Below are 17,283 nucleotides of genomic sequence, written 5' to 3' on the forward strand. Positions count from 1 at the left end.
ACATACTTACCTGACCGGGAGGAGTGTTGTCGCGGCGCCTCTGTTTGGTCCGGAGGCCAGGGGAGGAGTGCAGCGTCGGAATTGGCGCATGCGCATAGCGCTATCTGGCGCCATTTTACTAAAGACACATTTGCAGTGTGTGTTCAGCAAAATGGCGCCGGACAGCGCGGTATGGGCATGCTCGTACTCCGGCACCACACTCCTCCCCCGGCCTCCGGCAGAATGGGATGCATCGCTTGAACACAGGGAAGAAATGTGAGTATAAATGTTTATTTTTTTGTGTATGTGCAGCATAATAGGGATGAGGGATGGGGTACCATGCATACCAGGATAGGGATGAGGGGCCACCATGCATACCAGAATAAGGATAAGGGGGTAGCATGCATACCAAGTTGAGGGATGGGGTACCATGCATACCAGGATAGAGATGAGGGGTACCATACATACCAGAATACGGAAGAAGGGCCATGCATACCAGGATGAGGGATGGGGTACCATGCATACCAAGATAGGGATGACAGGTGCCATGCGTACCAGGAAAGGGATGAGGGGGTACCATGTATACCAGAATATGGATTAGGGGCCATATATACCAGGATAGGGATGAGGGGGTACCATGCACACCAGGATAGGGATGAGGTGTGCCATGCATACAAGAATTGGGCTGAGGGGGTACCATGCATACCAGGATAAAGGATGGGGTTCCAAGCATAGCAGGATTGGGGATGATGGGGTACCATGCATACCAGGATACGGATGAAGGGGTACCATGCATACCAGGATAGGGATAAGGGGTGTCATGCATACCAAGATAGGCATGAGGGGTGCCATGCATACCAGGATACGGATGAGGGGCCATGCATACCAGGATATGGATGAGGGGGTACCATGCATACCTGGATAGGGATAAGGGGTGCCATGCATACCAAGATTGGGGATGAGGGGGTACCATGCATACCAGGATATGGATGAGTGGGTACCATGCATACCAGGATAGGGATGAGGGGTGCCATGCATACCAGGATTGTGATGAGGGGTGCCATGCATACCAGGATTGGGATGAGGGGTGCCATGCATACCAGGATATGGATGAGGGGGTACCACGCACACCAGGATATGGATGAGGGGGTGCCATGCACACCAGGATAGGGATGAGAGGTGCCATGCATGCCAGGATTGGGGTGAGGGGGTACCATGCATTCCAGGATAAAGGATGGGGTACCATGCATACCAGGATATGGATGAGGGGGTACCATGCATACTAGGATAAGGATGAAGGGTACCATGCATACCAGGATAGGGATGAGGGGTGCCATGCATACCAGGATACGGATGAGGTGCTATGCATACCGAGATACTCATGAGGGGGGTACCATGCAAACCAGGATAGGGATGAGGGGTGGCATGCATACCAGGATTGGGATGAGGGGGTACCATGCATACCAGGATACGGATGAAGGGGTGCCATGCATACAAGGAAAGGGAAGAGGGGTGGCATGCATATCAAAATAGGGATGAGGGGTACTATACATACCAGGATTGGGGATGAGGGGTGCCATGCATACCAGGATTGGGGATGAGGGGTACCATACATACCAGGATAGGGATGAGGGGTGCCATGCATACCAGGATTGGGATAAGGGGTGCCATGCATACCAGGATACAGATGAGAGGGTACCATGCATACCAGGATAAGGATGAAGGGTACCATGCATACCAGGATAGGGATGAGGGGTGCCATGCATACAAGGATACGGATGAGGGGCTATGCATACCGGGATACTTATGAGGGGGGTACCATGCATACCAGGATAGGGATGAGGGGTGGCATGCATACCAGGATTGGGATGAGGGGTGCCATGCATATAAGGAAAGGGATGAGGGGTGGCATGCATACCAAGATAGGGATGAGGGTTACCATACATACCTGGATTGGGGATGAGGGGTGCCATGCATACCAGGATTGGGGATGAGGGGTGCCATGCATACCAGGATAGGGATGAGGGGTACCATACATACCAAGATATGGATGAGGGGTACCATGCATCTCAGGATTGGGATAAGGGGTGCCATGCATACCAGGATACGGATGAGGGGGTACCATGCATACCAGGATAAGGATGAAGGGTACTATGCATACCAGGATAGGGATGAGGGGTGCCATGCATACCAGGATACGGGTGAGGTGCTAAGCATACTGGAATACTTATGAGGGGGGTACCATGCATACCAGGATAGGGATGAGGGGTGGCATGCATACCAGGATTGGGATGAGGGGGTACCTTTCATACCAGGATACGGATGAGGGGGTACTATGCATACCAGGATAAAGGATGGGGTACCATGTATGGCAGGATTGGGGATGATGGGGTACCATGCACACCAGGATACGGATGAGGGGGTACCATGCATACCATGATAAGGATGAAGGGTACCTTGCATACCAGGATAGGGATGAGGGGTGCCATGCATACAAGGAAAGGGATGAGGGGTGGCATGCATACCAAGATAGGGATGAGGGGTACCATACATACCTGGATTGGGGATGAGGGGTGCCATGCATACCAGGATTGGAGATGAAGGGTGCCATGCATACCAGGATAAGGATGAGGGGTACCATACATACCAGGATAGGGATAAGGGGTGCCATGCATACCAGGATTGGGATAAGGGGTGCCATGCATACCAGGATACAGATAAGGGGGTACAATGCATACCAGGATAAGGATGAAGGGTACCATGCATACCAGGATAGGGATGAGGGGTGCCATGCCTACCAGGATACGGATGAGGGGCTATGCATACCGGGATACTTATGAGGGGGGTACCATGCATACCAGGATAGGGATGAGGGGTGGCATGCATACCAGGATATGGATTAGGGGGTACTATGCATACCAGGATAAAGGATGGGGTACCATGCATGGCAGGATTGGGGATGATGGGGTACCATGCATACCAGGATACAGATGAGGGGGTACCATGCATACCAGGATAAGGATGAAGGGTACCATGCATACCAGGATAGGGATGAGGGGTGCCATGCATACCAGGATACGGATGAGGGGCTATGCATACCGGGATACTTATGAGGGGGGTACCATGCATACCAGGATAGGGATGAGGGGTGGCATGCATACCAGGATTGGGATGAGGGGGTACCATGCATACCAGGATACGGATGAGGGGGTACTATGCATACCAGGATAGGGATGAGGGGTGCCATGCATACCAGGATTGGGATGAGGGGTGCCATGCATACAAGGAAAGGGATGAGGGGTGGCATGCATACCAAGATACGGATGAGGGGTACCATACATACCAGGATTGGGGATGAGGGGTGCCATGCATACCAGGATTGGGGATGAGGGGTGCCATGCATACCAGGATAGGGATGAGGGGTACCATACATACCAAGATAGGGATGAGGGCTACCATGCATACCAGGATTGGGATAAAGTGTGCCATGCATACCAGGATACGGATGAGGGGGTACCATGCATACCAGGATAAAGATGAAGGGTACCATGCATACCAGGTTAGGGATGACGGGTACCATGCATACCAGGATAAGGATGAAGGGTACCATGCATACCAGGATAGGGATGAGGGGTGCCATGCATACCAGGATACGGATGAGGGGCTATGCATACCGGGATACTTATGAGGGGGGTACCATGCATACCAGGATAGGGATGAGGGGTGGCATGCATACCAGGATTGGGATGAGGGGGTACCATGCAAACCAGGATATGGATGAAGGGGTACTATGCATACCAGGATTGGGGATGAGGGGTGCCATGCATACCAGGATAGGGATGAGGGGTAGCATACATACCAAGATAGGGATGAGGGGTACCATGCATACCAGGATTGGGATAAGGGGTGCCCTGCATACCAGGATACGGATGAGGGGGTACCATGCATACCAGGATAGGGATCAGGAGCTATGCATACCGGGATACTTATGAGGGGGGTACAATGCATACCAGGATTGGGATGAGGGGGTACCATGCATACCAGGATATGGATGGGGGGGTACTATGCATACCAGGATAGGGATGAGGGGTGCCATGCATACCAGGATAGTGATGAGGGGTACCATATATACCAGGATTGGGATAAGGGGTACCATACATACCATTATTGGGGATGAGGGGTGCCATACATACCAGGATGAGGGATGGGGTACCATGCATGCCAGGATTGGGAATGAGAGGTGCCATCCATACCAGGATTGGGAGGAGGGGTGTCATGCATTCCAGGATAGGGATGAGGGGTACCATACATAGAAGGATTGGGGATGAGGGGTGCCATGCATACCAGGATTGGGGATGAGGGGTGCCAAGCATACCAGGATTGGGGATGAGGGGTACCATGCATATCAGGATTGGGGATGAGGGGTACCATACATACCAGAATAGGGATGAGGGGTACCATACATACCAGGATTGGGGATGAGGGGTACCATGCATACCAGGATAGGGATGAGGGGTACCATACATACCAGGATTGATATGAGTGGTGCCATACATACCAGGATTGGAGATGAGGGGTGCCATACATACCAGGATTGGGAATGAGGGGGTTCCATGCATACCAGGATAGGGATGAGGGGGTACCATGCATACCAGGATAGGGATGAGGGGGTACCATGCATACCAGGATAGGGATGAGGGTACCATGCATACCAGGATGAGGGGTACCATAAATACCAAGATAGGGATGAGAGCCATGCATACCAGAATGAGGGATGGGGTGCTCTGCATACCAGGATTGGGGGATGAGGAGTGCCATGCATACAAGGATGGGGGTGAGGGGCCCATGCATACCAGGATATGGCTGAGGGGGCCATCCATACCAGGATTGGGGATGAGGGAGCCATGCATACCAGGATGAGGGATGGGGTGCCATGCATACCAGAATTGGGATGAGGGGTGCCATGCATACCAGGATTGGGGATGAGGGGGCCATGTATACCAGGATGAGGGATGGGGTGCCATGAATGCCAGGATTGGGATAAGGGGTGGCATGCATACCAGGATTGGGGATGAGGGGTGCCATGCATACCAGGATTGGGGTTGAGGGGTACCATACATACCAGGATTGATATGAGGGGTGCCATACATACCCGGATTGGGGATGAGGAGTACCATACATACCAGGATTGGGGATGAGGGGTACCATGCATACCAGGATAGGGAAGAGGGGGTACTGTGCATACCAGGATAGGGATGAGGGGGTATCATGCATACCAGGATAGGGATGAAGGGGTACCATGCATACCATGATAGGGATGATGGGCCATGCATACCAGGATAGGGATGAGGGGCCATGCATACCAGGATAGGGATGAGGGGGTACCATGCATACCAGGATAGGGATGAGGGGGTACCATGCATACCAGGATGAGGGATGAGGGGGTAGCATACATACCAAGATAGGGATAAGGGTACCATGCATACCAGGATGAGGGGTACCATGCATACCAGGATGAGGGATGAGGGAGCCATGCATACCAGAAAGAGGGATGGGGTGCCATGTATTCCAGGATGAGGGATGATGGAGCCATGCATACCAGAATGAGGGATGGGGTGCCATGCATACCAGGATTGGGGGATGAGGAGTGCCATGCATACCAGGATGGGGGTGAGGAGTGCCATGCTTACCAGGATGGGGGTGAGGGGGCCATACATTCCAGGATTGGGGATGAGGGTGCCATGCATACCAGGATTTGGATAAGGGGTGCCATGCATACCAGGATTGGGGATGAGGGGTGCCATGCATACCAGGATTGGGGATGAGGGGTGCCATGCATACCAGGATTGGGGATGAGGGGTGCCATACATATCAGGATAGGGATGAGGGTTCCATACATACCAGGATTGGGGATGAGGGGTGCCATACATACCAGGATTTGGGGGATGAGGGGTGCATACCAGATTTGGGATGAGGGGTGCCATGCATACCAGGATTGGGGATGAGGATGCCATGCCTACCAGGATTGGGATAAGGAGTGCCATGCATAACAGGATTGGGGATGAGGGGTGCCATGCATACCAGGATTGGGGATGAGGGGTGCCATGCATACCAGGATTGGGTATGAGGGGTGCCATACATATCAGGATGAGGGATGGGGTGCCATGCATACCAGAATTGGGATTAGGGGTGCCATGCATACCAGGATTCGGGATGAGGGGTGCATACATACCAGGATAGGGATGAGGGGTGCCATGCATACCAGGATTGGGAAGATGAGGGAGCCATTCATACCAGAATAAAAATGCTCGCCACCGGGGCGTAGAACGGGTTCAATAGCTAGTATATTTACAGTCATATATAAATTTAGAAATTTTTTAATACTAAGTGTTGTTAGAGACTTATTATTATTTTTATTTATTTTTAGAGCACCATTGTTTCCATGGTGCTATACGTGAGATGGGGTTATATGCAAGATACAAATATATAAAATATGGTGAACAAATTAACAATGGCAGACTGGTACAGAAAGGAGTGGACCCTGCCCTTGTGGGCTTGCAGTCTACAGGATAATGGGAAAGGAGACCGTAGGTTAGAGGTTTGTGGCAGCTTTGGTTGTGGTGAGGTGGAAGGGGGTCATTGCATGTCGTAAGCTTTCTTAAAGAAGTGGCATTTCAAGTTCTGTCTTAAAGTTCCAAGTGTGACTCTTAATTGGTTGTGTAGCAGCACAGAATTCTAGAGGATGGGATATACTTGGAAGAAGACTTGGAGGCTATTGGGTAATGAACGTATGAGTGTGGAGGAGAGATGGAGGTCTTGGGAGGACCGGAGGTTGCGTGTTGGAAGGTATCGGGATATTAGTTAGGAGATATAAGGAGGAGACTTATGGACGGCTTTGTAGGTCAACATTAGTAGTGTGAACTGGATACGTTGGGGAATTGGGAGCCAATGAAGAGATTTGTGTAGGGAAGAAGCAGAGGAGTAGCATGGAGAGAGGTGGATTAGTCGGGAAGCAGAGTTAAGGACGGACTGGAGAGTTGCAAGAGTGTTAGCCGGGAGGCGACAAAGGAGGATGTTGCAGTATTCAAAACTGGACATGAGGGCAAGCCCAAACATTTTAGGGTTGAGGAAAGGATGGATTCTGGAAATATATTCGAGTTGGAGGTGGAAGGAAGTGGCAAGAGCTTGGATGTATGGTTTGAAGGACAGGTCACAGTCGAGGGTTACTCCAAGGCAGCGGAAAGCAGGTGTCATTAATTCTGATAGGTTGATCGTTTATGGGGGTTAGGTGAGATCGAGGAAAGATAATGAGCTCAGTTTTGTCCACATTAAGTTAAAGGACACGAGAAGAGAAGAAGGAGGATATGGATGATAGACACTCTGGCATTCTGGACAGCAGAGAAGTGACATCTGTGCCAGAGAGGTAGAACTGAGTGTCTTCAGTGTAACATCCCTGGTGGCGTACTTGCATAGTGCACCACCTCCCACCATGCAAGACCGCAATCTTACCCATCAGTCCAGTCTGCAAACCTTGTTCCAGTTCATGCTGTGAGCATGTCTCTTGTCTGATTGCTTAGGGCGGCGGCCCGGTTACTTACTGATTCTTATAGCTGCAGTGAGCGCACTCCTAATGCGTCCCCAGCCTATTGCTGTGAGTCACTGGATATTTAAACCCCCTCCACCCAGAAGGAGGTGCCTGAGCAACACTATCAGTGTGCTCTCTGCCTCTGAGTTGCCAGGTCTTGTCCTGTATCTTGTCTATTTCTGCCACCCTGGGGGCTGCATACCCAGGCCTGTTATCTCTGACTTCTAGTCTGTTTCTGCCACCCTGGGGGCTGCATACCCAGGCCTGTTATCTCTGACTTCTAGTCTGTTTCCGCCACCCTGGGGGCTGTATACCCAGGCCTGTTATCTGTGACTTCTAGTCCATTTCTGCCACCCTGGGAGCTGTATACCCAGGCTCGTTCCTGTATCTCGTTGCAGTGTCAGTTCCTGTCTGAACTGTCTCCTAGCCTGTTACCTGTTTATCTCTATGTCCGTGCCCTCCCTTTTCCTGCAGTGTCTGAACCTGCACCTAACTCCAACTCGTCTCTGTACTTCTGTTTGTGAGTTTTGTGCCCACTTGCTACTTCATTGTAAGTACCTTGTGTGTATCTAGTTCTCTTTGTCACTTTTCCCTTACTCCGTATCTACCTTCTGTGTTCTAACCATCTTCCTGTATTTTCCAGTCTGTTCCATGTGAACAGAGCCCTGTCCTCTCTGCCTGCACCTGCAGCCCTGTTCTGCCCTGCTTGCTCACCACACTTGCGGTTTCTCTCTGCTCTGCCTTGTCCACCGCTCCGGCGGTTCAACTCTGCCCTGCCTTGTCCACCGCTCCGGCGGTTTCACTCTGCTCTGACTTGTCCACCGCACCTGCGGTTTCGCTCTGCTCTGCTTGCTCACTGCACCTGCGGTTTCGCTCTGCTCTGCCTTGTCCACCGCTCCGGCGGTTTCGCTCTGCTCTGCCTTGTCCACCGCACCTGCGGTTTTGCTCCGCTCTGCTTGCTCACCGCACCAGCGGTTCCTCTCTGCTCTGCCTTGTCCTCTGCTCCGTCAGTTCCTCTCTGCTCTGCCTTGTCCATCGCTCCGGCGGTTTCGCTCTGCTCTGCCTTGTCCACCGCACCTGCGGTTTCGCTCTGCTCTGTTTAATCACCGCTCCGGCGGATTCGCTCTGCTCTGCCTTGTCCACCGCTCCGGCAGTTCCGCTCTGCTCTGCCTTGTCCTCCGCTCCGGCGGTTTCGCTTTACTCTGCTTGTCTACCGCATCTGCGGCTCTGTTCCTGTCTCCCAGTCTGTACTGGACGCTATCCAGCCTGCGCTCCAACCTGCTAGTACCTCCCTGTCTGCACTCCAGCCGTGCTTGCCAGTATCTCCCTGTCTGCATACCAGCCGTGCTTGCCAGTACCCACCTGTCTGATACCAGCCGTGCTTGCCAGTACCCACCTGTCTGCATACCAGCCGTGCTTGCCAGTACCCACCTGTCTGCATACCAGCCGTGCTTACCAGCACCCACCTGTCTGCATACCAGCCGTGCCTGCCAATACCCACCTGTCTGTATGCCAGCCTAACCTGCCTGTTCCTGCATACCCCGGTGTGGGTCAACAGCTGTGCCCGCGGTCTGACCTGGAGTAGCACCTGGTCCCTCTGCTCGGTTCCTCCTTGGTTCACGGAGTCGACTGAGCCACCGTGCGACCTTGGTCGGATCGGGTTGATACTTAGTTACGCCCCTCCAGGCACTCCTCGGTTCATGGCACAGTGGGAACACTAATCACGCTCACGCCAGTCAGTCCAGGCGTGAGCGTAACAGTTTGCTCAGGCCATAGTTCCTGTTGAGCCCTACGGCCCCTCGCTCTCAGAGACATTTTGAATCCTTGTCTGGCGAATATGTGCACCAAGAAAAATTTTTTCTCAAGCTGGTGCCCAGGCGATTTACGCACCAGCCCAAATGGATCTATCAGCACTCGTTCCTGTGGATCCACCACGGTACTATGGGGATCCAAAACGAAGCAGTGCATTTGTGGAGCAATGCATGCTGCATTTCAAGTTCTTTGCTCACTATTTTCCTACCGATCGGGTTAAAGTGGCATTTATGATGTCCTACCTAGCGGGTGACGCCTTGAAATGGATCACCCCCTATGGGAAGCATGGGATCCTATCGTCTTTGACCTGCAGGCCTTCCTGGTGGCCTTTCTAATGGTCTTCGATGACCCTAATCCTGAAGCCTCTGCTAAAGCTTCCCTTTCCGATATCCCGGAGCAGCCCCGATGGGTAATGTGTGTAGGTAGTACTCCAGCCCAAAGAGACTGCTGCCCACCCAGAATCCACACAGGATGACTATGCTCCACAGTATACTTCTCTTCCCAACCTCAAGAGGCAGTCCAAACGTGCAAGGCGTAGAGGTAAATCGTCACGCCAGGTTCTGTCCTCCCAAAGACCTCCTCTTCCCCAGCCAGTAGAGGCAGCTTTCCGTACAGAATCCATGAAGGATGACTATGTTCGTCAGGCAAAGCAGAGGCCAGAACTCAGTCACAAAATCGGATTGCGGTCCCGCTGCGGTGGTTTGGGACCTCCTAACGGTCTTTGTCCAGCGAAGGTTGGAGAATTCCAAGACATTAGGCCTGTAGGAGAGGCTGCCCTTGGCGTTAGTGTTTCCTCTCCACAGATGACCATGACTGTCTCCGTGGCAAGTGAAGGCCTCGGATTAATCGGAAGTTTCGGGCTTAAAGCCTTGAACAGTCGGGGTCTGATTCCCGTCCGACAACTCCAGAAGCCGGTTTGGGCATTGTCAGCAGAAGGACGAGCCCTACTCAGAAACAGTCAAAATATGTCTGTACAAATTAAGCTCCAGATTGGAGCATTACACATGAAGAAGTTCACATTCCAGGTGCTGACTGGCTTACCCACAGGTCGTCCAGAGCCGAGAGATCTAGTGCCCGCTCAGGTCTGGAGATCCTGCATGGCGTATCCTGGGGGACTTCTAAGGTTCAAGGGGTGTCCAGTCCCCATATCTTCAGGACAGTTAGCAGTTTCATCTTCTTCTTCACCAGATCTGCTAGTCGCTGACTCGCTGTGCGCTGAAGTCTCCGAATGTCAACTGTATACTTTATACTTATGGAGATCGATAGCATGGGTCGGAGTGAAGACAAACACGATATATCGTATTAACAGGATATATTGAAGCAGGCAAGCATATATTATAGCAGGCAGGTATAGACAATAAGCGATCAGTACACAGTCTCTGGAAACGGTTGTGATGTCAGTACAAACCGATAGATGTCCCAGGTCCAGAAACGCACAGTCCACGAGATCCTGAGCCCGGACCAGGCTCCTTGCAGAGAGTAAGCTGAACTGCAGGTGGATGCAGAGCGGGTCTTTGCACACAGATGAAAGTCTGGATAAACGGCAGGCAGGTAACAGGTGGGGAATCCCAATGTAGAGAAGCAACAGGCACGATGCAAGTCCTTCAAGCTTGGCAGCAGGTAAGATACAAGATACACAAGTAAAGTATAGTTGGCCAGAGTCTCTTTATATATATAGCAAACAAGAAACAAGAGATATCAGACAGGAAACAAGATGGCCCCCGAGGCTGTCAACTCCATTTTGGATAAGGGCAGAATCAAACAGAACAGGTACATGCAGCTCCATCTTGGATAAGGGCAGAAACCGGACAGATCAGATACATGATTCAGATCCTTACATTACTCCCCCCTTAAAGGGTGTCCTTCGGACAACCTTGGAGCCGGTTTGTTGGGGTATCTGCTGTGGAACAGTTCAATCAAATGAGTAGCGTGGATGTTCTCCCGAGGTTCCCAAGAATTCTCCTCCGATGGATAGCCTTGCCATTTCACCAGGTACTGGAGCCGTCCTCTATGAATCAGAGAATCGATGATCCCCTCCATGATGAATTCCTCTTGCCCGTCAATAAGAACTGGATCGGATGGAGCAGATATGCGTCCGGGAAAAAGATTTGGTACTACCGGTTTGAGCAGAGAGACATGAAAAACAGGGTGTACTTTCAAGGATTTTGGCAACTTGAGTTGGCAGGCTACAGGGCTTACCAATTTGCCGATTTTGTATGGCCCAACATACTTCTGCCCCAATTTAGACGCTGGAGTTCTTAGTTTTAAGTTCTTTGTTGAAAGCCAAACCATGTCTCCTACCTTGTACATTGGTGCTGGCTTGCGGAACCTATCTGCCGCCTTCTTATATCTTTCTTGAGCTGTGGCCAGCGTTTCTTTTAAGACCTCTAGGTTCTGTTGAAGAAGCGTAATCCGATCGGCTACTGCGGGTACGGATGTATCTATTGGAAACCGTGGAAGAATGCTGGGATGATACCCCTTGTTAGCAAAGAATGGAGACTGTTTGGTGGACGCACTCTGTGAATTATTATATGTGAATTCGGCCAACGGAAGTAAATTTACCCAATCATCCTGCAAATGACACACGTAACAACGCAGATACTGCTCCAAAGTCTTGTTTGTCTGTTCCGTTTGGCCGTTAGACTGCGGATGAAAAGCAGATGACAGATTTACCTTAATGTCCAGAGCAGCACAAAAGCTTCGCCAAAATCTTGAAGTAAATTGGACCCCTCGATCTGATATCACTTCATCAGGTACTCCATGTAGGCGAAAAACCTCTTGTACAATAAGATCCGCTGTCTGTTTTGCTGTTGGTAAGCCGGTACAGGGAATGAAATGTGCAGCCTTGGTTAAGCGTTAAACTACTACTAGGATAGTGTTCTTTCCTTTTGACATAGGCAACTCTACAATAAAATCCATTGAAATAGACCCCCAGGGATGGGATGGAATAGAAAGGGGTTGCAACAGTCTGGTAGGTGAGGAGCGAGGAACCTTTGATCTTGCACATACCTCACACGATGAGACGTAATGCTGAACATCTTTCCGATAAGTTGGCCACCAGAAGAAGCGAGACAAGAATTCCTGAGTCTTTTGAACTCCTCTATGACCAGCAATCTTAGAGTCATGCATTAATTTTAGCACCCTTAATGTAACCATTTCCGGAATATACAGGCGTCCCTGGAACCAAAGTCTATTTTTCAAGGTTAGATTTACCTGGCTGGACGGTTGAATCAGGAACGGGTCTGCAGCGCACACCTCCCTGATAGCCGTTAATAGATCTTGATTGTGTAACAGACCTATAAAGTTGTCTTCCGAGAGTATGGTCTTTGGAGGTGCAGCCGGGTTTATATCAACCGAATGAATTCTGGATAATGCATCTGCTTTCCCATTACGAGAACCCGGCGTATAGGAGATAACAAAATCAAACTGATTAAGAAAAAGATTCCACCGAGCCTGTCTGGGTTTTAGACACCTTGCCGACCTCATGAATTCAAGTTTACGATGGTAAGTAAGTACGACAATTTGTTGGGATGCCCCCTGTAGCAAGTGTCTCCATTCTTTGAATGCCGTTATAATGGCCAACAATTCTTTGTTTCCAACGTCGTAGTTCCTTTCTGCAGGTGATAACTTCTGTGAAAGAAAAGCACAGGGATGCAAAAGATCTTTCTCACCTGTTCTCTGCGAAAGTATAGCCCCTATAGCACAGTCCGAGGCATCCACTTCCACTATGAAGGCCCGATCCGGGTCCGGATGTATGAGAATGGGAGCTGACGTGAATTTAGACTTCAACCTGTCAAATGCTGTCTGCACTTGTGGCGACCAGACCAACGGCGTCTTTTTCCGTGTCAGTTGGGTAATGGGTGAGATAATCTCCGAGAAATTTTTAATGAACCGTCTGTAGAAATTGGCGAATCCAATAAATTGTTGCACCTCCTTTAGTGTGTTGGGAATTGGCCACTCCTTAATGGCTTGAGTCTTGCTTGTATCCATGCTGAGACCCTGGGGAGAAATAACATACCCCAAAAATTGAATTTCCAACTTGTGAAACTCGCATTTCTCCAACTTGATGTACAACTGATTTTGCCGTAGACGATCCAACACCATCCTCACATGCCGCTGATGATCCTCGAAGTTGCTGGAAAAAATTAAAATGTCATCCAAATAAACCACAACAAAAATATTGAGTATGTCTCTAAATATATCATTTGCCAAGTGTTGAAAAGTAGCCGGTGCGTTATGAAGTCCGAAAGGCATAACAAGATACTGAAAATGTCCGTAATGTGACCGTAAAGCTGTTTTCCATTCGTCACCAGGGTGAATCCGTACTAAATTGTATGCTCCACGAAGGTCCAATTTTGTGAAGATTTTGGCATGTCGTATCCTCTCAAATAATTCAGGAATTAGTGGAAGTGGATAAGAATTTCTGACCGTAATTTTGTTGAGCTCACGATAATCAATACATGGTCGAAGTGAGCCGTCCTTCTTTTTCACGAACAAGATTGGGGCACCGGCTGGAGAGGAAGATGGTCGTATAAACCCCTTAGTTAAATTCTCATCGATATACTCTTTGCGAGCTTTTAGTTCAGGTCCGGCCAAAGGATAAATGCTACCGAACGGAATCGCGGCGCCAGGTAAGAGTTCTATGGGGCAATCATACTGCCGGTGTGGTTGTAGCTTGTCCGCGTTCTTTTTATAACATACTGTACATCTGCAAAATCTTGATATTCTATTGGTAGTTTTAGATCACTTACACATGCTGACCCGATTAAAGCTGATTCCCTGGAAGACATCTGCCGTTCTGGAAACTGCAATTCCTTTGTTGCCCAGTTGATAGTAGGGTTTTGTAATTGTAGCCACGGTAAGCCTAAGATTACCGGAAAGTGGGGAGAAGAGACCAGCAAAAACGAAAGTCTTTCTGCATGGTCCGCCCCCATGCGAACCTTCAATGCTGCTGTTTCAAGGTCAACAGGCCCGGATGCTAACGGGGACCCATCCACGGTCTCCATTAATACCGGTGCAATTCTCCTCTGTGGACGTATACCGTGTTTTTTAGCGAATGCGATGTCAATGAAATTACCACTGGCTCCAGAGTCAACCATAGCAGAACTAGTAACCCAGCCGGACTGAATCTTTATCTTGAGAGGAATGTAGCAGTGTGAATTTTTCTTTGAGTTCTCCGAGTCCGAAGTTGTGGAGCCTACTGAAAGAACGACTGCATTCACGGGTGAAGATGTTTCTGAAGCACAGTCGGAGAAATCGTAATCCTGGTTGGTTTCTTTATTCCGAGGAGGAATTTGATGAGAAATTACTGAGACTTCGTCTGAGACGTCGTATTCGATCACTGCAGCCGTAGTCCTGCGAATTTTACTGGGACAATTTGAAATATAGTGACCAGATTTTCCGCAATAGAAGCATAAATTTTCTCTGAAACGATGTTCCTTGCGTGCGTCAGGGCGAGTTCTTTGAATTGCATCCACCTGCATAGGTTCCGACTCCACCTGAAGAGAGGACTTATTCTGAGTTTCTCTGGAGGGAGGAGAAAAAGATAGCAAGTTGTTACGATTAGTATCTGCCCATTTCTCTTGCCGACGTTCTGTGAGGCGAACATCTATCCGAACACAATGGTTGATAAAGTCTCCCAGGGCAACAGGTGACTCCCCTCGTGCCAGCTCATCCTTAATTGCAGCGGATAAACCCCTCCTAAACACTGCATGTCTTGCCGAATCGCACCACGTAGTGTCCAGCACCCACCTCCGAAACTCCATTGCATATTCTATGACAGAAAGCTTTCCCTGTTGGAGTGTCAATAGTGCGGCTCCTGCTGTGGCACTCCGATTGGAGTCACCAAACATTTGACCCATTGCAGAAATAAAGTCTTTCAGCAAATTTAAACACATATCATCGGTTTCAATCAGAGGATTTGCCCAGGCAAGAGCTTTGTTAGTTAACAGCATTATCATGGTTAATACTTTCGCTCGTTCAGTTGTGAAGTGAGCTGCCTGTGTAGAAAAATACAGTTGACACTGATTTAAAAACCCACGGAATTTTTCTCTTTCTCCACCAAACATGAATGGCGGGAGTTTAGGAAAAGCCAGAGCCTAAGTTGGCATTGATACTGGAACCGGAGCTGCGGCTGCAGTCTCTTGAGTTGACAGGCAATTTGCTAATGCGTGAATGGACGAGTCGGCCACATTAGCATTATGATGGATTTGAGTCTCTAATGCCGCTAGTTTTGTTTGAGTAGCCTGCAGGTCCCCATGAAGTTCTGTGATATATGTGCATATTTTCTTTAGACGCACCTCCACAGTATCTGACCCAGCGAACTCTATTCTTTTGAGGCTTGTGTATTCTGTCAACTGTATACTTTATACTTATGGAGATCGATAGCGTGGGTCGGAGTGAAGACAAACATGATATATGGTATTAACAGGATATATTGAAGCAGGCAAGCATATATTATAGCAGGTAGGTATAGACAATAAGCGATCAGTACACAGTCTCTGGAAACGGTTGTGATGTCAGTACAAACCGATAGATGTCCCAGGTCCAGAAACGCACAGTCCACGAAATCCTGAGCCCGGACCAGGCTCCTTGCAGAGAGTAAGCTGAACTGCAGGTGGATGCAGAGCGGGTCTTTGCACACAGATGAAAGTCCGGATAAACGGCAGGCAGGTAACAGGTGGGGAATCCCAATGTAGAGAAGCAACAGGCACGATGCAAGTCCTTCAAGCTTGGCAGCAGGTAAGATACAAGATACACAAGCAAAGTATAGTTGGCCAGAGTCTCTTTATATATATAGCAAACAGCAAACAGGAGATATCAGACAGGAAACAAAATGGCCTCCGAGGCTGTCAACTCCATTTTGGATAAGGGCAGAATCAAACAGAACAGGTACATGCAGCTCTATCTTGGATAAGGGCAGAAACCGGACAGATCAGATACATGATTCAGATCCTTACACCGAAGGAAGAGAAGCAGAGGCGATGTCCCCACACAGTCTCGACGATTGATCTGGCTTCAGGTACCGTCCCGCCTTACAGACATGTCATCTCTGAAACCCGATTGAAGATGGTCCCAAAGCAAGGACCCTCCGTCTCTAATAAGTCTGGTCTTACGTCCATCAAGGCGGTGTTTACCCACGAGTCTCTGCACCCCTCCAACCAGGCGTTGGACCTCCAGTTGTCTCCTGAATCCTCCGGGGTGCTACCTGATAACAAATGGAGAGAGACTTTCCTACACCCGGTACCTGGTACGCCGCCCTCTTCATCCAGTAACCTTGGCAAAGTGTACTCCGAAGCCAGTGATTACCCCCAAGTCTCTGCACCCCTCCAACCAGGGGGAGGATCTCCAGTTGTCTCCTGAATTCCCTGGGGTGCTACCTGATAAATGGAGAGAGACTTTCCTACACCCGGTACCTGGTACGCCGCCCACTTCATCCAGTAAGCTTGGCAAAGTGTACGTCAAGGCGGTGGTTACCCCCGAGTCTCTGCACCCCTCCTACCAGACGGAGGACCTCCAGTTGTCTCCTGAATCCACCAGGGTGCTACCTGATAACAAATGGAGAGAGACTTTCCTGTGTGCTGTTCATGGTACTTCACCCACTTCATCTGTTGCTGAGGATGGCTTGATAGGAGGAAGCATCCTAGTCACCAAGATGATGAGACCAGTTTCATTTCCTCTAGTGCACAGAAGAGGTAATCCTCTTGAAGAGAATGATTGGCCTCCAAATTCTCTGCAGAAGACCCTTGCAGGCTTGAAGAAGAGGGGGCATAAAGGGGGGGGGGTACTGTAACATCCCTGGCGGCATGCTAGCATAGTGCACCACCTCCCACCATGCAAGACCGCAATCTTACCCATCTGTCCAGTCTGCAAACCTTGCTCCAGTTCATGCTGTGTGCATGTCTCTT

The 17,283-nt window shown here is 49.9% G+C and overlaps 1 protein-coding gene across 1 annotated transcript in view; it reads left to right on the forward strand.

Annotated features, from left to right (window-relative positions):
- LOC141259484 (CD109 antigen-like) overlaps nt 1-17,283 on the forward strand; it is a 329,051-nt gene that overhangs the window by 207,239 nt on the left and 104,529 nt on the right. The window lies entirely within an intron of this gene.

The sequence above is a fragment of the Phyllobates terribilis genome, unplaced genomic scaffold (assembly GCF_046119375.1).
Source record: "Phyllobates terribilis strain yellow unplaced genomic scaffold, ASM4611937v1 Scaffold_3__8_contigs__length_932513732, whole genome shotgun sequence".
Taxonomy (NCBI): domain Eukaryota; kingdom Metazoa; phylum Chordata; class Amphibia; order Anura; family Dendrobatidae; genus Phyllobates; species Phyllobates terribilis.